Source organism: Sylvia atricapilla, chromosome 4 (genome assembly GCF_009819655.1).
Source record: "Sylvia atricapilla isolate bSylAtr1 chromosome 4, bSylAtr1.pri, whole genome shotgun sequence".
NCBI classification, from domain to species: Eukaryota; Metazoa; Chordata; class Aves; order Passeriformes; family Sylviidae; genus Sylvia; species Sylvia atricapilla.
In genome coordinates this window covers 54,098,698-54,121,852 of record NC_089143.1, presented here as the reverse complement: position 1 = coordinate 54,121,852, position 23,155 = coordinate 54,098,698, and the positions used below count along the sequence as shown (strand labels likewise).

The following is a 23,155-nucleotide window of genomic DNA, read 5'->3' as shown; positions in this document are numbered from 1 at the left end:
TAAATTTTTTTTTCCTGTTATTTTTAATGAAACTTGAGTTTTAGCTTCATTTTTTTAAGGGCTCTAATGGTTTGATCAGTGTCTTAACCAGCAACACATGGCTACATCATGAGTTTTTAATTAACAATATATGCCAGCTGAAAGAGATCTTTTTCTTCATTGCCCCATAGTTTCTGTAGGGGAAGTGCTTTCTGTGAGTTGTGTGGTGGCTAGTCAGAGCAGGTACTTCTGCTCATATGTGTTTGTGCCTTCTGTTTGTGCCCTCTGCAAGCAAGGTCCAAGGAGGAGATGGGAGAGAACTGGGAAGAGGACCCCCTGTGGCTGCTCTCAGCATCCAGAAACTCCAATTCCAAGCAGCCAAGTGCTTTGTCTCCCTGCTCTCAGAGGCCAAAGCAGCAGTGCAAAGGTAAATCTAGAGTGATGAACAGAAAGTAGCTTCTTTAGCTGAGCAGAAAGGGAATAAGGGAAAGATGCTGAGCCTGGACTGGCAGCAAAATAACTACAGTAAATAGTCAGCCTTTCTGAAAGACAATTTTGCGTTTATTTATCTGGATAATTTTTTTTTTTCAGTTTGGAGAGTTGTCATGCAGGCTTGTGCTTATTTTCTGACTAGGCATTAAATTGGTAGACTGGGGAGATGTGAAATTTCATGCTGTATTCTCAACTTGATCCATAATATTCTGGTTATTGTAAAATATAATTAGGAAAATGCAAAATTAAAATGCATTCTTATCTAGCAAGACTGAAACAAGAATACAAAAGCAAACTAGAAAAGAACCAGTGAGAAGTGTTGTCTCTTAACATTCTAGCTCTACCAACTACTTTTGAAATACAAGAGATAAATCTAGGTATTGGAAAGTCAGCTTAGAGAACAGCTGTGCATTAGGAGATGTCTAAGCTCCTTTCTCTGCAGAAGCAATTAGAAGCCTTTCTCATGAAGTTAATACTATTAATATATCTATAGTAGATTTCAAAGTCTGGATCTAGAAAAAGAAGTGCTTTGTGTCTATGCAGCCACTTGTTAGTCAAACAAACTACTTTGTCTTGTCCCCAAGAAAAAATAGTGGAGAGTTCATGTGTTTTGGATCATGAGTATTTTAACTGTTCTCATACCCTGCAATGCAAAGGAATGAGAGGATGGCTATTCTTTAATTCAGTTGTGTCCCTGTACAACATGTGTTTGCTATGTAGAATGAATATATGTGTGATTTCTTATATTTATTTGTACGCATCAGATGCCATATTCAAGCAAGGGTCTTTGCCCCAGGGTCTCCTTACATAACTTGTCACTCCTTCCAGCAGAAGAGCTCTCCCAGCATTCAAGGGTTTGATGGATTCCTTTTCCCTTCCGTGCTTCATTTATTCTCCTTCCCCGGGGTGTTTGCAGTGGGTGATGAAGTCTAAAATGAAGGATGTGCATGGCTTTCTGATCATGCTTCTGCAGAAAACTTACAATGAGAGGCTGCTTGCTAGCTCTCTCTAAAACTTCCTCCTTACTGTTCTGTATTTCAGGTGTGCGGTGCTACCACCTATTAAGCTTTGTTTTAAAGACAGGTTGTTTTGGGTAATGAAGCATCCTATTCCTCAAAATTAAATGAGTGAAGTATCTATATCACACCTAGAGTAAAAAGGGGTGTTTTCTGCTGAGATATGTGTATCATATAACAGTGATGTAAATTCTTCTTTAGCAGATTCCATTTCTAGTAATGAAGAGGTCACTATTATGCCTTTTTGGGAAGTTATTTCTCTCTTCCAAGATTATTCCTGCAGAGATATTGTGAAATGTAACTTATTGCCAAAGCAAAATCTGAACTTGCAGAACACATCAAAACAGTTCCTCTGTGTTAGTGCTTACGGGAAGGTGCCACCTTTTTTCCTTCCAAGGATAGGTGAGGTCCAAGAAGTCAGCAAATGAAGTGTCACAGTTCATGTCTTCCCATATTCTGCCAAGGAGTCCTCAGATGTCAGAATTACTGTATTGCTGTGCTGCTGTTGCTCAAAGGCAAGGTTGCACTATAAAAATCCACTAAAAGGTTGTACTAAAAACCCAGGCAAAGAAGCTGGACTTTTTTTTTTCCTAGTGGTTTTAATTTTAGCTTATGACCTGCTGCAGAAAATACTGAGTCATCTAAAAGTTCTGGGCAACTTACTGTGTATGATGTTACCCACTTGTACCTATTGTGCTACAGTCTGCTTTCCACAGAAGAGTTTCTTCAGCCTAACAGCTTGATGGTTGACAATTCAATATATACATGTGGGTATAATTATTTGGTCTTGCTGTTTTAAGGTGACTTTCATGAGATGATGACGTCATTGGAAAGAAAAGATAGAGTTAAAAAAAAAAAAGGCCAATTGTTCTATTGTCTTCGTTTGGAGCCTGTGGATCCACAGGTAGAAACACCCCCCCCTCCCCCTCCTCAATGTATCATAAGTGAGGTACTGAGGGAGTGATTACTTCAGCCTTCCTGAAAACTGAGAGCTTGCCACACAAATCCAAGGGGTCACTGATGTCAGCAAACTTGCCTCTCAGCCCCCTCAGAGCACAAGGAATGTGTGCTGGGGACAGACATTGCCACTGCTGCCAAATTGGCCTTTTGGAGACTGGAAGGGAGTTTTGGTAGACTACATGAGATTTTCCTACCAGGTGGCTGGGCATTTTGATGATGCTGGCTCTAAAAATCAAACTCTTTTTTTCAGGTGATAAACAGTTCATAAAACTGAGTATCAAATATCTGTCTGTGATAGTGATCTGTTAGGATAATATGTGAGAAGATACTCTTTTCTGTAGCCACAGGAAAAGTGTTAGAAAATGTTAGATTTGAATTATGACTGTGAATGTATTTTGTGTATTCTGTATATTAAGAGCAACAGGCTTCTGCTCTTAATATACAAATGTAAAATTTTGAGCTGGAGTGAATGTAAGTGATTCTTGGGAGGTCCTTTCTGCAATGTATGAAACTGTCAGTGGAATAGGTTAGAGTGTTCCTTTAGACTCTGCTTAGATATTTTGCCCTTTGACTTGATAAATCAACATAGAAAGATTTAAGCATTAAAAATAAGATCTTGTTATCAACTAGACTTAATTGGTACAATTAATGAGTTCAGTGGAGTTCTCTAGGTTTTCACATTGTGAAATTTTTTCCATTCAGGGATGGATCTGCATTTTCCTGGAGTTTTCTCATTTCCATCTCCTTTCTCCTGCCGAAAACACAGATTGCTTTCCCTCGCTAGCCCCCTGCCTATTGCATATTAAACACTTCTTGAAAAATGAATAACGGAAAGGTTGAAGTATTTTGAGTAATCAAGAAAGCTAATTATGAATTTTAGTATTTACTTTTAAGAGCAATTATTCATTAGAACAAAAATGCCTGGAGGAAAAAAAGAAATGGATTTTCCTTCATTTGACATCTTTAGATCTGGATATATGTTTTACAGTTCAAGCGAAAGCTAATTTTAATGCAGACATTTCTAGATTGGATTTTAATCTTGTCTAGTAAAGTAACTGAGCTCATACAAGGCATTTATAAAAACATCTCTTAGGTAGTGAATTTAAACCTGTCAGTAGCAACATTTTACTCTTTGATCAGTGAAGATAACCACGAGATTGTACTCTTGGAGAACGGTTAAATGCTGTTTCCTGTTCTAATGAACTTAGAAATTTTCTAACGAAAGTAGTTGTCAGAAATATGTACTCATCTACTGTGGTCAGTAAAAACTCATAAAAGCCAATTATCTGTACTCGAGAATCAACAGAAAAAAGTATCATGTGAAATGGCTTTGGCTAGCACAGGAAGCTTTCCTGAGCTTGGGATCTAAAGGCTTTGTAACAAACTATGAGCTATGCTTTGCAGTTCAGAAAGGATGATTTAAGTGTGTTGCTTAGTTGAAATATTTTACTATTTCTGGGGCCTATCTGGGCATTTTTTTTTTATTTTTTTTTTTTATTGCTATGAAATCCTGTTCGTCAGTGAGTATGTGATGGCTTAGATGTGGTGATGGGAATTTTCAAGATACTTGGTGTTTGTCCCTGTGGAATGAGATGCAAAATCTCCTTTGTGTTATGTCAGCACTGCTGTGTGTCATGTTGTCACTACACTATTTTCTGTCCTGTTGACCTCTCTGAGAGCAGGCAGAGGAGATTCAGTGTTGAAATTCCCCACATCCTTCGGTCTGTGCCAGTGCTGTGACAGCTTTGTGGAGAGGGGGGACTTGGGCAGTAGATCTTGAGCTACAGGATGTGAAAATGATTTAGTTTTCTTTTGTGTAGACAAAACATGCAATTGCTCTGCACATTTCTATCCAGCAATGCAGCCAGGCTCAGGGTGATTATTTTTGTGTTTCTTTTCTATACTGAATATCATCTGGTACTGAATGAACTGTGTTAAGGAAATTTTTGGTTTATCACATGTTTAGCTGATAGCATCTGTAGTTAGAGCTGACATGGTTCTTTATTGACTGGTAGACTAATTTCTGAATGTATCAGGTGAAATAAATCCAAGCCGTGTAAATGCATCTTCAGTGAGAGCTGGAAGAAAGTGCCTACTCCTGTATGATAGGCTGGAGCAGACTTGGGAAGATGCTGAGTGTACTTCGGCAGAAGGGATGTAGCAGCTGCCTAGAGCACTTCTTCGTTTTTGATAAAGTTCCCTGCAGCAGAGAATTATCTCAAGCACAAGACCGATTCCCACTGATGAAGCAGCTTGCCTCTGTAATTCTTAGAAACCCAGTTCTTCCCTGTCCCATGCATCTCAGCTGCAGGCATAAAGCACCATCCAAAACCAATCCTCCCAGCTTTGGTCTCTAATACCAGCATGATTTCTGTAAAGCAAACAAAAACTTGTGCTTCTGTAAACATTGCTAATGGGTGTTATCAGAATTCCCTTTGCGTGGGTACAGTGATTACAGGAAGAAGCAAGAAATGCTGTGGACTTGCATCTTCTGTGTCCAGCCTCCTCCCACACAGAGGACTCTCTTGCAGCCTCCCAGCACCTTGTGCTGACAGTTTGTCTGTCAGTGTCTGTCTGTGTCTCTTTTAAGGTGCATGGCGTTGCTGGAGATCTGAGGGATGGCCTCTGGCTATGCCAGGGGTCATGCTTGAGGCAGAGCTGTTGTACAGTCTCCAAGCTTGGTCTCTGGGAGAGCCCTGGGGAAGTCTAATGTGATAAAGATGTTTTTATTTAACCCCCTTGGAGAGTGCTCAGGCTGGCTTACCCTGCGCTTGCTCTTGTGGGTCAGTACTTTATCCTGCTCTCTGCATCATACAGTTGTTCACTTGGGTTTTCCCTACCAAACTGCCTCACAGCAAAGGTGGAGTAACCACATCCAGCATTATCTCTTGTTAGTGGGCACGGGGACTTGCAGACCTCTTAAGTCTTCTTTTGATAGATCAAGTTGAAACTGTTCAGTAGTTTTCAATAAACAAAAATGAACTGGGGAAAAATAGATTAGACTCAATTTCTTATCTTCCAGCTCCTGGTAACACTTTCCAAGTGTTTTTGTATCACTATTTCTACTTGTTCAGTCTCTGTGGTGGGATATTTCCAACCCATCAGCACGTGGGACTACCTGAATTAGTAACATGATGATCTAAACCTTGGCTGCTTTTCTTTTATTTCCTACCCAAAAAGAGTAAAACCAGAGGAATTTTAGCTTTTTACTCCTGCTCTAATTCCATCACTGCAAAATTACCTGTCACAGAAGTATTTTTAAACCATATCTTTGCCCAATTATAAACAAAGGTATGAGTATCCCATGAAACCCACTGCCAATCCAGACCTCTGGGCCCTTTTTTTGTGCCTGTAACCACAAATCACCCTGCAGCCATCTGCACCCACCAGCTCATTTTTATAAGCACAAAATGGAGTGTAAATGGGTTAAGTGAGATACAGGCCCATCTTATGTGCTTGAAATAACAAGAGAAGCAGTTGACTGCATTTTCTGTGGATACACTTGCTCTCATTTATGTGTGTTCTCTATTGGTAATTGATGCTCTGCTTTGCTAAAAAGATGAAATACAAAAATGCTCTGTAAAGTGTGATCTGATTTACAGTGGATAGTTTGTGACCGAAAACAAACTGCGGGTTTCATGAAAAGAAGAATATTGAGTAGAATGAATCCCAAGGATAAACGTTCATTTGTTTTGTGATTTTTATATCGAAACCATAAATAGGGCATAACCATTTAAATATCCCCTCTGAATTAATCTGATATGGCTCTGAAACAGTACTGATAGTTATGATCTTTTCCATTCCCTTCAGTGCCTACATGAGCATTGTCTTTATTGCCCTTTGTGCTGTGCAATTATCTAGTGGCATTAATTGGGGCACTTCTAAAATAGTATACCACAAGTTCACATGTCCTGTGATTTGCTTATGTGGTAAATCCATACACAGCTACAAGAAAAATTCTGAGTCTGTTTATGAGCCCTTAAGTGCACACAGCTATTGGCAGTATTTTAATGCAGATATTACTATTGTTGTTTATTCCATTACATTGTAATTAGGTTCCACAATTAATTTTAATCATTACTAACCTTACATTAGCTTTCTAAATACCTCGGATATTTGCAATAAATACATATGGATGGATAGCATTCTGGAAAAGAAATTGAGGCTTGACCTTTCAGCAAAGTGACTTGAGAGGCATAATGGAAACTACTTTCCCTTCCATTTTTTAGAAAAAACTAATGTGTGTGCAACATTTTACTATTTAATGGACGTGCAGATTAAAAAGACTGTCCTGCACAAGGTACAGCCTTCCTCATCATGAGCTGGTGTCAGCATGGGGTTTTTTTTAAATGTGGACAAAACAATAGATAGAAGCAGCCTCTATTTTAAGATTATTTGAAGTTGGCTGAGCAATTAAGTTTCCACAGGGAAAAGAGTGACATTAAGTGCTAAGGAAAATAAGGCTGGTACTTAAACTTTATTAATGAGGCAATTGTCTAAAGTGTGGAGGCCAACACTAAAGCAGCAGAAAATTGTCAAAGGAGATAGAAACAGAACCCAAGGCATTTAGCACAGCTTCTGTATTTGTAAGTCAGAATGCAAAGCAGCTTCTACTTTGTTCAGGAACGGGAGGAGATACCAGGGCTTTGTTTCTTCTGCAGTTATTCGTACCCGTTCCAGGCAGGCATAAAGGATATTTCAGTGGGCTGGGTTGAAAGGGAGTTGATAAGGGCAGAAATCTTCCAGTTTGTGAAACAAACGTCACCTCCTGGGACTTGCAGTAGAAGCCAAGGGCAAGTTTGTCTCTGTGAACCTCAAATGTCAGGGCAGACTTAAGGAAGGAAGCCATCTCTCTTGCTCCTTCTAAGCACCGGCTGAGTCAGTCCAACTGGTACAGTATTGAAGGCACCGAGAATAATCTCAATTGTTCAAGTTATTCTTGTAAAGTCTGAGGAAGCCCATGTATAATATAATCATGCTGATGATTTAAAAAAAAAAAAAAGAAAAAAAAAAAGATGAAACACCATTCTAAAATTCTTCTTGTATCTGCCTGAACATTCTTCTTAAAAAAAATCTGTGGTATCTTTCTTCTTAATTTCCTCACGCTTCTTAATTTGCATGTCAAATAAAACCTCCCTGACTGATTTTGATGACTTTGCGTTTAGCTCTGTAGACAATCAGTGTAAATTGTCACACATTATCAGATAACCACTGACAAACTACCTAACCATGTGCTTCACAGCCTAATGTGTAATGATTTTTCCCTTGAAATTAAGAAAAATCTAGATCACTACAAAACTGTCTTTTGTTTGGGAACACATTATGTGTAGTGCTGGAAAATGAGTCAGGTCAGGGAATGTGACTGAGCTTCCTTTTCCCTCTGCCCCTAAGGCCTATTTAGCCTTGAGACATTTACCATATGCCACAGATGATTTTAACCATGAGTGCGCCATATCTTTATGGATATGGAGCAACCACTGGGCTTTCACTGTTACTGGGCTTTCAAGGTTACTGTTCTGAACCAGTGAAAGAATATTATGCTGATATTGTAGACATGTCAATCCTGATCTTAACATTGTTTTCCCTTTTTTTTCCCCCTTGAATAAATTGAAGTATCTGTGAACAGCCATTTGTTGCCTTGCAGTGTGAACTTGAGGCAGAGAGAGCAGAGTGTCTGCACATATATATTGCCTGGGAGGGGGTATGTCTTCCTTTAACCTATGGGAAATGTAGGTACTGCATTTTCATCTTAGGCACATTGAGCTTTAGAGCTTAGTTTCCAATCAGTTCTCCTATTTGGTGAGGTGAAGTGATCCTTACTTAAAGAATTTTTCAGCAATATTGTCACACATGTCATAGAAACCACCTCTTTATTGTTGGCAATTATTTTTCCCAGTGGAATGACATCTTGGTCCTGTATGACAAAACAATAGGAAGGTGCAAAATTGGTCTTGTCAACTCTGATAGACTTGATTGAATGCACAGCAACAAAGAATAACTAAATAAATATGCTTTCACTTTCTTTTCCTAGAATATTTTTTGTTTGTATCATAAGACATAATTTCACTTTCCTCTATATTGTGGTTAGCAGAAAGAGAGAAGTATCTCAGATGTGTAATGCTGTTATTAGATTTTACCTATAAACATGAGTTTGCATTAGTTTGATGTGCTGATAAAGCATTTGTTAGAATTATTTTTTCTCCTAAGAAGGACATAGTCAGAAAGAACTTATTTTCCATAAATGGCATTTGTGGGTACGTGTTGTGTATCATTTACAAAGGAATGAGAAGATGAAAGGTCATGCACAAGTTTTACCTCGTTTGAAAGGTAAGCTTGAACCGCTTAAGGTTTGGTAACAAAAAAACTACCAGAGCGAGAGCTTTTTCTCTGGCTTGTTCCCAGGATTTTCTGAAGGGCCTCCTTGTCTTGCTCATCACTTGTCTGAGTGTGGGGTCACTTCCCCTCGGCTGGAGGGCTCATGGAGTGCCCATCACATGAGGCAGGAGTGTTCCTCAGACATCCAGCTTCAGTACTCAGAGGGCCTTGTGGCCCTTATCCCTCAGCTGCAAAGGGGCCAGGGAACAACTGAAAAATCATGTAAAACGTTTGCCAAAACACTGCTGTCATTGTGTGGGTAGAACTCTGAGCTTTGTATTGCACATACACCTCTTTTCCCTGTTGATAAGAAATTATTTGGGTGCTGGTAACTTGCTGGCTGACTGGTGTGAGAGCATTGCTTATCAGCTCCCACCCACACTTTTGCCTTTTGTTTGGGTGGAAATACACTTGGAATACTGCGGAGGACCACTGTGAAATTTTGTTTTGAGGGCTTGCCTCAGGTGCTATCTTCACCCTGTGCCTCGGGGTGAAGGAAGGAGCAGGACAGTGAGAAGATGGGTGCTTAGAGGAGGGACAAGCCCTGAGAGCCCACCAGGGCACAGCAGCCCTGGGCTGTACTCTGCTCTCCTCTCGCCCAGCACCCGGCTGTGCGCTCAGCCTGGCCTCTCCCACGGGGATGGGAGGCGCTCCCGTCAGACGGATGGTGCTCGCTTTCCCGGCAGGTGGACAAACCTGAATGGCTGGTTCTGCCCTGGTTCACACGGTCTGCTCGCCAAAGAGATCAAAGTGTGTTTATTTCTGGCACAGGACTTGATACAGATTCCTGTGGCTGTATGTAAGCAGGGCATGGATGGGCTCTGTGACCATTGCAATAACCCCAGGTCCACCAAGATGTCAACAACCCCCAGCATCCCTTTTGGGACAACAGACTTTGTTTTATCTAGCAGACCAACTTTCTCTACCAAATACTTAGTAATGATCAAAGGCATCAACTTCTCTTGAACATGTTGTTTTTTGAGGTTTTATGGATTAAGTAATTTCAGATTTTCAGGCATCCCTGTGAAATAGTCGTGAAACAAGATGACCAACTGACTCATGTAGTGTTATGCCAGAAAGCATGGCTTGATTCAGCTTTGAGTTTCAGCTGTGTCTAGCTGTAGTTAAAACCGAGCAGTGACTCACTACCCCTTGGTTCCTGACCCTTTTGGTGTTGCTTGGGATCTGTGACTAGAAAAAAAAATGGTTTGTCAAAGTTAGAAATGTCCTGTTGCTCGGTCCTAACCCATTGTAGTTAATTATCTGTGTACTTACTATTCTTATGTTCAAATAGTTTTTTTTGTTTCTTGTTCTTACATTCCTAAGAATTTTTGCCAGCTTGTGAAGAGGCTGGTAGTTTTCAGCCTGTCCCCCACAGCTCTCTACCACATCACAAGCTCTGTCATGTGTTAGGGTGACTGGCACTGAGTCATACTTTTTTACTGTACCTGTACTTTAGTTTTTCTTCCATAATCAACTTTACTCATATTCTTCACTGACTTTTCCTTATTCAAGTAATAATTCGCATGCTAATGGGATTTTGTTTGAGCCTGTTTCTAGAAGAGTAGCTCTTAGCTGAAGTTTGTCTATACTTTCCATTGTAAAGAGCAATTTGGATTTGAGATTATATTTTTTTTTCCAATGGCTTGACATGGGCCTTCAGCAAGCAGTGTGCTGCTTAAAATCCCTTGTGAAAAACTGAGTAGGATGCCCTACTCAGTACTATTAGCAGTAGTTTACCAGAGATAAAAACAATGTTAGAGCTCTCATGGTAAAGCCATTGTTCTCTCCTTTGCCTCATGATTTTATCTGGCAATCATCCTGACAGGGGGACTTGATATCTTAGAGAGTTAGACAGGGGCTGATTTGATGCCTTAGAGGGTTTACAGTGTCTGTCGTGGTAAAGGTGCTGCAGGGCTTGCAGAGTAGCCAGGGTGCCCTGCACCACCATGTCAGGATTTCCACCTGTGTCTGAACACTCACTGGGTATTCAGCATTCAGGCCTCAGTTGAGCGTCCAGGCTCCTTTGAAAAAAGGTTCAGAAAGTCAGAGAAAGGGATCCTCTCAAACCAGGAAAACCCATATTGGTTGTTACAGCTAGGAAGTGAATATTAAAAGAAAGAACTGGAGTTTGTTTGTGCCTCTCTCCTCTTCCTTTGGGGCCCAAAGGGTGACCCTTTCCTGGGCTGGGGGTTTATTGTAAAATATGGCATCAGGTAAACACGCCTTTAAATGGCCCTGCTTTGAGCAGGGTTTGTACCAGATGTCTTTGAGATCACTTCTGACCTAAATAATTCCTGCCTGGGGGGAGCTAGGTGGAGGGACATAGAACAACACTGCCCTGTTTCCAGTGGTTTGTGATTAAAGCAGCAGCATGTGAGAGACCCAAGTTCATGTTCCTGTCCTGCCTGTTTCACAAAAACATGAATCTCTCTGTTCTGCTCCTCAAGCAGCTGTCCTGACAAACAGGTTAATAGGTACTCTGGAGAGCTCAGGTCTCCTTTGGTTTCTTTGTCTGGAGGAGTTTACCCTGAGAAAGAGACAACTGGATGTTGGCTCTATAGGTTACAGCAAATCCCTGCAGATGCAAAAGACTGGATCAATAAATGTGGAGTCATTCATGAAGTGTACACAGGGAAGAACAGAAAATAGCTTTCCGGTTCGTGTGCTTACCTGAGTCAGACAGCTGGGTTGAGGGTGATCTGAATGTGGTTCTCTGGCTTCACTGCACTAGTAGATGTTTTGGTATTTGCTATGCCTCCACAAGTTTTCTAGCTCTTTGGAAACATCTCTATATATGCTGTAAACTGCATGTCAATGTCAAAACCATGTTTGCAAACCATATTAGCAGCCAGCCCCGTATCGAGAGATAGCAGCAATCCCTGAATGAAGCTAAAATGTGCCCTCCTTTTTCCTGGCAAACTCACCCTTCGTGTAGCCACCATGAGGTCCAGGAGGTTTTCTGCCTGTTTTTATTTTGTTTCGGTTTGCTTTTTTTTTTCAAGAAAGTCAGTCTGACTCTACAGTATTAGGAGACTTCCTTCTATAAATACTGCAATTATGGGCACAACTGAGCTTTACAACCACTGCTGAACATCATCTTTTCTTTACCTGCTGGATAAATACTAGAATCTGAGTTTCTAGCAATGGATGCTGCAGTAGGTGAGAGCATATCCCCACAATATGGTAAGATTGATCCAAATAATTCCAAGTAAAACTCCAAACTTCTAGACATGTGCATATGTAAAATTCTGTTGACATAATGGGTTTTCTACTGCAAAGGAAAATGTTTGATTTGGGTTTTTTCCCCTCTGGTTTGCAGGAGTAAAATATTTCAGTATGCATTAGATATGCTCTTTAATTGTAAATCAATTGACTAGTTGATATGAAATGTAAAATAAGTGTTTTCAGACATTTCATTAGAAGAAAAAGAACTCTTCTGCAAGAACAGTTTCAGCCCTCAGTTCAACTCACATGCTTAGCTAGATTAATTAAGTGGAATTGAAATAAGTGACTCTGGATCAAGTCCAGGTCAAAATAAGACTGCAGTGAACCCAACATTGAAGTCAAAGGTAGTTTTCCAATTGATTTTGGTAGGTACTGTATATTAGAGCCAAGAAAGATGCTGAAAAACCTGCTATTTCTGTTAATAGTGCTGTGTTGAGGATATATCTGCTGCAGATTTTGCCACCTATTTTCTGCTCAGGGTATGGGAAAGGTGCAGGCAGCAGGCTGGGAGAAAGAGTTTCAGCCCTTAAATCCTGGGTTCAGTCATTAAGGCAGCGTCCTCTTAGTAGGCTAGTTATGAAATTCAAAACTCTAGAGCCAATCTGGCTGTTCTAGGAATACACTGTTAAATACCTGATCACTCTTCTGATGCAACAACCTAGGTATTTCTACACTAGAGCACACGCAGTGGCATTATTTCCCTCGCTATGAAGAGAATCTGTGAGGCCTTTTAGATAATTGGGTTGCTGGGCTTTTTCACACTAATTAAACAGAAAATGTTTTGAAGTGAAGTCAGTCACTCTCCCTGGCACGTTGCCATGTGGAATGGTGCAGGGGCAGATGCACTCACAGCTCTCTTCACTGGCTACAGCACACAGAAATTGGTAGGAAAAAGACTCAGTGGAAAATGGCCTGTTCTGTGGAGATACAAGTAATGGCAACACTAGACCAATAAAATTCACCGGTGTGATTTTTATGTGCAGCTGTAATTATTTTCCACTAAAGGAGGTGCGGGAGGAGTACAAAGCCGGCGATTCCCATTGCTAGCAGCCTGCCTAGCAGAACGCCTGCCTCCTCCTCACTGCCTCTCACAGACACACATCAAACAATTGCATTAGCACTTCTGCTGCCTTTCTTCTGCCACCCTCTTTTTTCACACTATTTAAGAGCTAAAGCGGAGTGGTGTTGATAGTTGAGCCTAACAGTGAGTTGTGTTTGAACACAGCTTATCCTATCAATGGTAATTCAGAAATTTCTGCACGCATTTTCAAGGCAACTTTAAGTAATTTTTAGCAAATGGTAAATAATTTGTTTAGTGCTTCTGAAAGCTTGTCTTTGTGGAAAGCTTGCTGTGGGAAGTTAGAATGGGATGAAGTTCTGCCTCTAATCACAGAGATGGGCTCTATGTGTCTGTGGATGTAGAATATGTTCTTAATGTTTAGAATATGTACTTAATTTTTATATAATTTTTTTAATTTTTATATAAATTTTGCCTTTTCTAAAATTAAAAGGTGAACATTACAGAAGAACAAATTTTAATACTTTGTCTTTATTGCCACATTTACTACTGTAGGAGTGATTTTAAGGAATGGCAGTTCCATAACTCTAGGTGCGTTCTGCAGACAACTGCTTTCTTTTTCCTTGACATGTATTCACCAGCTTTTGGTTCAGCCCCCAAATATGTGTAATTAGCTTTTTATAAAAGCTATTAGAGTGTAATCATCCTCCCATCTGGATTTTATGCTCTGGCTATTAATGCTACAGATGCTTTTGAAATATACAGCTCCAAGCCCTGCTCTGATCCTATTAGCTAAGGCATAAATTCCATTTTATTTTCAAAGAGTTAAGCAGAAATTCTTGGGATTTTAAAAATGTACTCACCTTACATAGGGGATTTGTTTAGTACTATGGTCATAGATAATTGACCTGGGGTTATGACTCCAGTCCTGCTCCTAATAAAATTGCTGGGACCTTCGCCATCAAGTTCAGCATACACAAGCTTGTGCTCTTCACTGATGTATGAGCAAAATACATGCATGTTTGCTTATCAGCTTCCTCAGAAAGCTTTCTGTTTGTGTCAGTGTATCTTCTACAAGGGTTCGAGTGTTGTGGTCTTACATAATCAGATGATCGTAATTTCTAAATGAAATATGCGGGCACAATTCAGTATTTTGAGCGGTCCCGCTTTTGCCAGAGGAGATACAGACTCAAAAGAAGGTGTAGTCTTGAAAAGAACGTTCATTTTCAATGGAATATTTGTGAAAGTCTGTGGGAGTTAGTATCCAATTTCTGGTATTTTAATAGGATTTAGGTCCCTAGCTCCTATATGCTCTCCAGAATCTCTGACTTACTTATTCCCCAAGATTTGCAATGAGGACCAGAATCCTGCTGGGCTAAACCACAGACCCAGTTACAATTTCTGCCTGAAAGAATCCTCTATATATGGCTTCAAACATAGGACCTGGTCAAAGCACAGAAACCACAGATTTGTGTAAAAACGTCCTATACCTACATTATAGAAAAAAAATTTGTGCTTCTATAGTGTGTTTTTTTTAATCATTTAATTAATAGAATTATCTAATACCACTACTTTTTTTCAAAGATGAATTCAATATCTTTGAATTAACTAAAGAACATATGATTCCTCAGGTTTCATGGCAGGTATACAAATGTTTATTGAAGAGAGAAGCATTTAGGGACATAAATCCATGCTGCTTGTTGAGGCATAACTTACTGTTGCCCTTGGGAGGGAAAAACACACTGCACTTCTGTGTGTGTGTGTTAATGAGCAGATATTTAATATACTGGCACGTTTTACTTGCTGCAACACTCAGGTTTTCATTTTCCATTTTTATTTAATGTCAGCTCCAAGGGCACTAAGATGTCCATACTCTAGGTACAGATACGTTAAAGTAATCTGAAAAACTGAACACTAAACAGAGCTAGTAAGAAATATCTGTGTTTATTTCATAACTATTCTCTGCATGTATCTCAGAAGGATCCTATTTATTGTCTGTAAATGGTTCAAAGATTGTCATGATTAATATAAAATACTCAGAGAAGAGTAAATAGGGACATGAAAGTCAGAAGGTGGTGTGATGTGTGAATTATTGTCACTCTATATTAGTAAAATAAGGTCTGTGTTTTAAACAGTTTTTCTTAATTATTTGCTTGTGAAGGGTATCTATTAAATAATGTTTGGGCAATACTGAACTCCACCAATTTCTAGTACCCTTCTGCACACATCCTATATGCTTCTGCATTTGCTAAAGCTTTTGAAATCCACACTACTGAAAATGGGTGTTTTTAATGGCAATTATCACATTTATGTGGCTATAAATAACATAAATTAAGAAATTACCCAGGGTAATCTTAACAGACCTTTCTGGTGGCATCCTTAAGGTCATTTAAACTGATCATCAACTGAGTAGAAACTTCCAGAGGAGAAGTGCAGTAGGGAGCTGGCGCCTTTTGCTGAACACCAGACTTGTCCTGTTAACATAGATCCTCTTTTCCAGATGCATGTTTTCTAGAAAGGGATATGTGCTTTAGGGACCTGAGCCAAAATACAAGCCTGTTCAAATTTTCAGTGCATGAGGCAACACTCAGCATTTCTATATTTGGGGAAGTGTGCTGGTTTTTTTCTCATACTGATTATGGTAGAGATATGCATCATGGGTGCTTGGGATGTTCATAAAAATAATACTGTGTAATAATAGAGTATGCAATAGAGTAATAAATATCCTTTAGGATGTAAGACAAAGCCTAATAAATTCATTAAGAAGACTAGATTTCCAGCCCCTAGCAGCAGACCTTGAACTTAAATCAAAATCCAACATGCATTTGTCTGTCCTTGATAGATACTTGGAAACAGACTTTAAAATGAGATGTCTGAATAACAAAACTGCCCTTGCTTTCATAAATACTAAGTATGAAGCTAGGTATAACAGACATGAATGTGGAAATGGAGGCATCTTAGCATGTCTTTGTGTCTCAGTTTGATTGCACATTGTGAGGCCTGGTGGCTCGATGCTTTCTCTCCTTGAGCCTTGTGATCACACCAGGCAGTGCAGTGGCTGATGAAGCAAACCTGTCCCTGCTGTAATAGAAACCCAAAGGGCAAGGCACTAACCTTGTTTAGACTTCAGTGCCAATTTGGAAATTTCCATGCAAATACTCCTCTGTAAAAAATGCCATCTCACATTGACTTAGACCTGCCTCAGACTGCCTTATGAGTGGCAGCAATTACTAAGTAAGGGTGGTGCTGTGAAAAGTGCAATGAGGTGAGGAAGCATTTTTGTTTGGGTTTTTTTGGGGTTGTTTGTTTTTCTCTAACTCCAGTCTAGCACGGGACTGCCAATGCAATACTCTCAGTTCTTTTAGTCCTCTAAGTCCATTCTCTAGCTGCAGCCTCAGACAGAGCATAGGAATGCACACATGGATTATTCAGACACACCATAGGCAATAGTTCATAAACTATCTGCCTGCTGGATAAAAAAATCTAAAGTTTTGGTTAATTCTAAAAGGCTTTAATTTTATCTTGGGTGTATCTTCACTGTTGTATTACCATTTGGGGTCTACCACAGGTTGGTTTGTGTGACTACTAAAGATGCAAAAGCCATGTTTTTTACTCTGCCTGGGGAAATATGGAGGGAGCTAGGGTTTTATGCAAAGACTAAATCCTCTGCCTCCCCAAAAAAGCAATGGTGACCATCCAAGTTCAGCTCTCCAAATTGTTGCCAATGTGACCACTGCATGGTAGATACAGAGATAATGCATGATAGAGCCCACAAGTTATTGTGTATTTACTTCTAATCTGGTTTTTAGGTAGATGCATATTCCTGAACACTAAGCTGAAAGGCTGTATGGAAGAGCATCAGTAACTGAATGAGCTTACAATTTTTTCTGGGTGTTGCCAAGATGATGATTCATTATCCATCATACAAGCCAGTTGGATAATACAGAATTCATGACATATTCTTCTGATTTTGGCATTAATTCTTACTCTTTGACCAATATTTGAGTGCTAGATGTTCTTATTAGGATACAATCTTAGTATTTTTTAAATTTACCAAGCTAAAGGAGTAGATAAATATTTTCTCTTCTGTGAAGTCTGTATCAGTTGAAAGGCACACGAAGAAAACGGGCATTTCAGGGGAGAAGTTAAAAATACAGCAGTAGAAGTGAAAAGGAAGTTTGGGAAGGTAGTGCTGGGAACCGGCTTTGCTCTGCACGGGTGAATGGTACTGAGCAGATCCTGCAGTACAGAGTGTCTCCAATAATAGACTAAGGACCATGAAGCCCATTTGTGCTGACAGCCTTTCCACCAACTGGTCTTTTAGGTGTTATTCCACATAATGTATGCGTGCACCTTACATGTTTTGGTGTATTGAGGTTTACAGCTGCATATTTTACATTCCTCTGCATCATCTCAGATGATGTCTGCCTCTTCTTGGTGGTCTCGTCTGTGGTCTTTCATCTGCAAACAGAGAAGCTGCTGCTCACTAAACACGAGGGAAACTTTAATAATTCCATGCCAACTGAACAACTTGAGGTGCTATTTTAGCCCAAGGCAAACCGAATTAATGGGACTTAAATGCAGAATTTGCTCAGTCCCCCCAGGTTCACTGGTACTGAAGAAAGCTCCTGCTGTGATGATGTATTGGAGTCACAGATACCATAAAATGCAGCACATATTATTTTTTAATCTTCTATTTTCTGGTAGAGAATACCACCCTCAGACTATGTTTTCAATGCTAGCACTCTATTACAAATGGAAATACAGTTTTCCCTTTCAGCAGATTTCCTTCCTTTTCCTATTTTGTACAATGGATAAATAACAAGGCTGGAAAGAATGCTTGTCAACTTCAATTTTGCAAGACGTAAACATTATAAAAAATCTGTAAAAAAATCCCTAGACAAACCAGAATACTACCACAATTTAAGTAAGATTACAAAGATGAACAGATAATTTACAAATTAACCTCGGTAGCTTGCAGAACCAAAATATTTTGTCATGGGTATCCCCCAGGTGGAAGAGTTCAGAATGAGAAGTAAAACTGCATTCACACAGTCTTCCGTTGTTCAAATAAAAAGGCACAAGAACACACAAGGCAGCCACTGGAGACTTTTATTAGCTGCTGTTTGTGAAAATACAATGCTCAAGTCCTTTGGAGTCCTTGAGGTTTATGTATCCATGTGGAGCTTTGGGGATTACAGTGGAGGACCAGAAGTTTGCTCACCTACTTCAGGATTAGGTCCTCAGCCAGTGTGTGCAGATTTTACTGGGGAAATATGCCTCTGAGTTAGAAGCATTATTTTCTTCACCAAGACAGTTTTGCCAGTGAAACACTGAATTAAATGAACAAAACTTCATCTTCCAGTTAGGGCATGTTTCTCTATGGACATGTAAACAAACTTTACCGCTAATCTAATGGTGGTGAAGTTTGTTTATATGAATATAAATTTTATATTTATATGAATATCAGAGCTGATAAGATTTTTCCGCTTTTGATTATACTGATAACGGTAAAGCAAGAAACTTGCATATTCACAGTGTTTGAAGTCAGATTATCTAGAAAAATATATTCACAAAGCTGGTTTGTTAAAAAGAAGTCTTTTTGCTGCTCTTCTGTGGTAGTTATACATTCATGGGCACCACAATTTCCATCAATGAGCAATGATAATATCTGCATTAACTGTTTGAAAACAATTAGTTAAGCCAAAACAGATGAGCTGTTCTAACAGATTAAACAAGGAGAAAAGTACAGGTATGGGGATTGATCCTTTTTTAGTGCCAAACTGGAGATTTTTCTTCAAAGATAAATCCATGTCTCACCACCGGGAGTCAAATAACCTTTCTTTGTTCAATATACTAAACTAAATTTTGAAGTCTAAGGAGCATTTATCTTTTTGAATGAACAGAAATTCTGTTTTTCTAGTCATAATTGTTATTTCTGGCTTCAGTAGTGAAGGTGGTTATAATTCTAGAAAGTGATGTAATTTTGGCCATTGGTGCTGAGGGAGCCAAGAGACTGAATATAAATCAATTTATAGCCTGTTTAAAAGTGGGGAACAAAATGCATGAACCTTAATTCAAAAACTGCTTCAGATTACTATTATTTTATAATTAACTAAAGTGGACTTCAACTGCCTTTGAGGTTTCAATGTTAGCATGATAAAATTCATAGTTTTTAACAAACTGATTGATTTCAGTATTTATTCAGTACATTACATGTACACAGAACAACACAGCAAGGGGTAGGACACTCGATTAATCCTTGGTCCAAAGGTGTAAGTGGATATGATCATACGCAATACAAAACCAATACGTATTGATTAGTGTGACAATGCTTCACTGAACAGATGTCTCTTGAATGGAGAGTGGAAGAAATCTGGTACAGGAGGCCTGCTTTGTCCTCTCCTCTGATGGTCAGGCAAACCAGACCTGACCAGAGTACTCCGTGCTCACTATGGTATGATAACACCCCTAATGCCAACCTGGCTCAGACAGGACTGTAAGGAAAAAAACATTTAGTGAAGTCCATACAACCCCTGGACCTCCCAAGATATCCCAGTGTACCCCAGTGCTAAGGAGAGGTTGTTCTCCCAGCCTGTGGTCATGAGTCACTGCTTGGCATACTTTGTCCTCTCAAACTGGTTCCTTTCAGGGTCGTAAAATGCTCAAACAAAACAGAAATTCATCTGCTTTACCTGCAACGACTGTTTATAGCTCTGGCCACACCCCAAATTGATGCAGTTAGGATCACTTAGGCAGACAACCACTGCATGTTGCGTTGATTAAGATAGACCAGTGCTTCTCTGTGCCCCAAGACTTTATTCTCGAGAATAAAGAGATGCTTGTTTGGTCAAGGGTGGAGACCTTGAAGAAGGTCACACAGGGATACATGCTCAACCCTGATGAACATAGCTTTTGAAATCAATTTGATCTTACATGTGTCAGCTTCCCCTGTGCCTGCCTATGGTGGATCCATACATGTAGAAACAAAACTACAAAGGGATAAAAGTGTGGAAAACATGAAGCCCTCTTATTTTTTGGAAGGAGAGAGCATCAAGCATGGAGCTAATGTGAAATCCTTGGTCAGGCAACAAGGAATGAAGGCCAACAGAGAGAATACAAAGAGCAGACAGATGATGCAAGGGAATCAGACATATTAGTTGTAATGACTTCAAAGACACAGATCTCAATCAATGAGAATATCTTGATCCTGGTGAATCTGCACCTCTGAAATTTCCTTTTAAGGCTTTGTTGGGCTAGCAAAACATAAGGAAGATTTTGGTGCAACACCCTGTCATAGCTCCAAAGAGAGGATTTCTGCTGAAAGTCACCAGGGCCACACCAGTAGGAAACTGGAGGGAAGAGAGGTTACGTGTGCTTGGGGAGATCTGGGGTGTGGTGACCACAAGTATTCCTCCTCCAGTAACTCCCATAGCTATCTGCTGGGCTCTCAGGTAGCAAACCTACTTCACCCCAGGTATTGCTCAATGGTTAAGCCTTACAATCATGTTTAGGCCTTTTTTTGTCTCTCCTAGTCCCTAGAATTTGGAAAAGGTGACATTGTTCCATACAACCTTTAGCTGCTGTCTCTGTTGTTTGTTTGTCTGTGTCACTGGACTGATCAAAGCCCTGACAGCTTCACTGTAAGCATCACTTGTGAGTGTATCTGGAAATTCTGGTTAATCACAGAGGCTTTTTTGCCCTTTCAGGACAATGGAGAGAGCAAAGAGAACTGATAGCAACTGGAGAGCCAGAGTTAACCATTAGGAGGCTCTGTCAATCTTCTGCTTAATACAAGGATGGAGGAAGATAGGGAGGTGGAGCTCAAAAATCATGCAAGACTCTTGGGAGATGCCTGATGCAGCAAAACACAGACATCTCTACCTCTACAATCAAGGCTCACTCAGCTTAACCAAGTGGCTAAGTAGGCCCATAATTTTACTTGTGACAAATACCCTCATCTTCATTGGGACAACTCATGCCCATGCAGTTGCTTAAATACTTTGTAGGTTGTGAACCACCTATCAGTAAAGTCATCTGGTTACTGCATACTCGAGTTTGAAACTCCCAAATTGTGAAGGTAGCTACTTACACTAATGAATGCTCTTGGGGCTGTGTCACATGAGATCTTTTGCCTTTCAAATGCAGATGACAGATTACTAAAAATATTTCTCTCCACGTAGCATTTTTTGCAGTGCTGCTGTGTGCTGCATATGCCAAACTTCCCTCTGCGACTATAAAATACTTCATGTGGTTTAGGTGTATTATCTGGCCCAATAAGAAACAGAAACACCTTCAGATTTGGTTATTGCATTTTTTTGAACGATCTTGTGAATGTGTTGATAGATTGACAGTTATATTTAAATATAATTAGGTACGGTGAACTCACATGTTTGAAAGTTTAGTTTTGTCAAGACATATTTATAAGCATTCAGTTTCGTGATACTTTCATACCAAGTATGACACTGAGTTCTGCACTCTCACACAGTTGTTCAAAATTTCAGTGGAACCTCTTTCTTGCTGTAAGTTGTAGCTGTATTTTGTCAAAATCTATTTTACTCAAAATTCTTCAAAGCTCTCATTGACTTCATTCTTGATCTGCATTTTTCTATAGCCTAGCTGAGAGCTCTTTGGGTTGCAGTTGCAGCATGAGCACTGATGTTACAGAACGAACACAGTTTATCCCTGTTCAGACTGAAGTCTGCAAAATGTTTCTTCAGTGCCAGGAGTTTTATGCATGTTACTTTTTGGTATGAGAGGATAGGGAACACATCTGTAGTCTATCACTTTTGAGTCATCACTAATTTTACTCAATTGTTCTTAATGAGGCAAGGTAGCTCACTTTGGTGGGTGATACAGAAGAGATCACGTATAATTTGGCAAAAAACCCCACAACAAAACAAACCCAGGATATAAAAACTCCTTAAGTATTAATCACAGAGAACACGGCTATTTCTCTGCTTTACCTTATCCTTCCCAACTTAATTCATTACACCTAAACGCCATCTAATTGACCTCTGCCTCACCCGAAAGTCCAGGGAAATCATTCCTGCTCCTGGACCGGCGCAGCCGAGACCTGTCCTTGGTGTGGAGCTGCTTCTTAAACGTCGTTTCCTTATTCCCTCTCCAGGACCAGCAATGAACCGGGATGGCCATGGAGCAACTGGGAAATGATTGCAAAACACATGTCTGGAAAAGGGGACGAGGAAGTGAAATCAGAGGGCTCCGCCGCCTTTCGGGAAAGGGAAAAATACGTACAAATCCCTGAGCAGATGGTGAGTGTAAACGGACCGGAGCGGAGCCGAGTTCCTCCCGCGGGGAACTCGGACTTTCGCCTCTCGCCCGAGGAGGCCGGGGGAGCTGCTCCGCCGGGGACACACGTACAGACACGGGGAAGCGCACACACAGCCGGGCCACCTGTGCCGGCACACGCTCAGCATCCCCTGCACAGCCCCGGAGCCCCGCTCCGGCACACGCTCAGCATCCCCGGCACAGCCCCGGAGCCCCGCTCCGGCACACGCTCAGCATCCCCTGCACAGCCCCAGCCCCGCTCCGGCACACGCTCAGCATCCCCTGCACAGCCCCAGCCCCGCTCCGGCACACGCTCAGCATCCCCTGCACAGCCCCGGAGCCCCGCTCCGGCACACGCTCAGCATCCCCTGCACAGCCCCGCTCCGGCACACGCTCAGCATCCCCTGCACAGCCCCGCTCCGGCACACGCTCAGCATCCCCTGCACAGCCCCAGCCCCGCTCCGGCACACGCTCAGCATCCCCTGCACAGCCCCGCTCCGGCACACGCGCCAAGCGCCGCCCCGGCCCGCCCCCGCATCCCTCCCTCCGCTCCCGCCGCCCTGCCTCCTCCCCGCCCGCCGCGCACACACGCACACACACACCGGCCGCAACATGACGGGCGGGCGGGCGGACTGACACACCGGGGCACCGCCGCTCCGCACGGATTATTCTCCCCGCGCCCGGGCCGCGCCGCGAACCGGCGACCCAGCGGGGCGGGGGCGGTGCCGCGCTGCCGGGAGGGTCCCAGCCCCCGCCGGCGAAGGGCGAGCGCGTCGGGCGCTGGAGGAGCCCGGCC

General features: G+C 41.1%; 1 protein-coding gene across 1 annotated transcript in view; it reads left to right on the top strand.

Annotated features, from left to right (window-relative positions):
* Positions 1-301: 301 nt before the first annotated feature.
* Positions 302-23,155, top strand: part of CCSER1 (coiled-coil serine rich protein 1) — a 621,205-nt gene continuing 598,351 nt past the window's right edge. The window contains 2 exon segments of the mRNA XM_066317939.1: positions 302-406; positions 22,199-22,343. The gene's annotated coding sequence lies outside the window, so the exon portion shown is untranslated.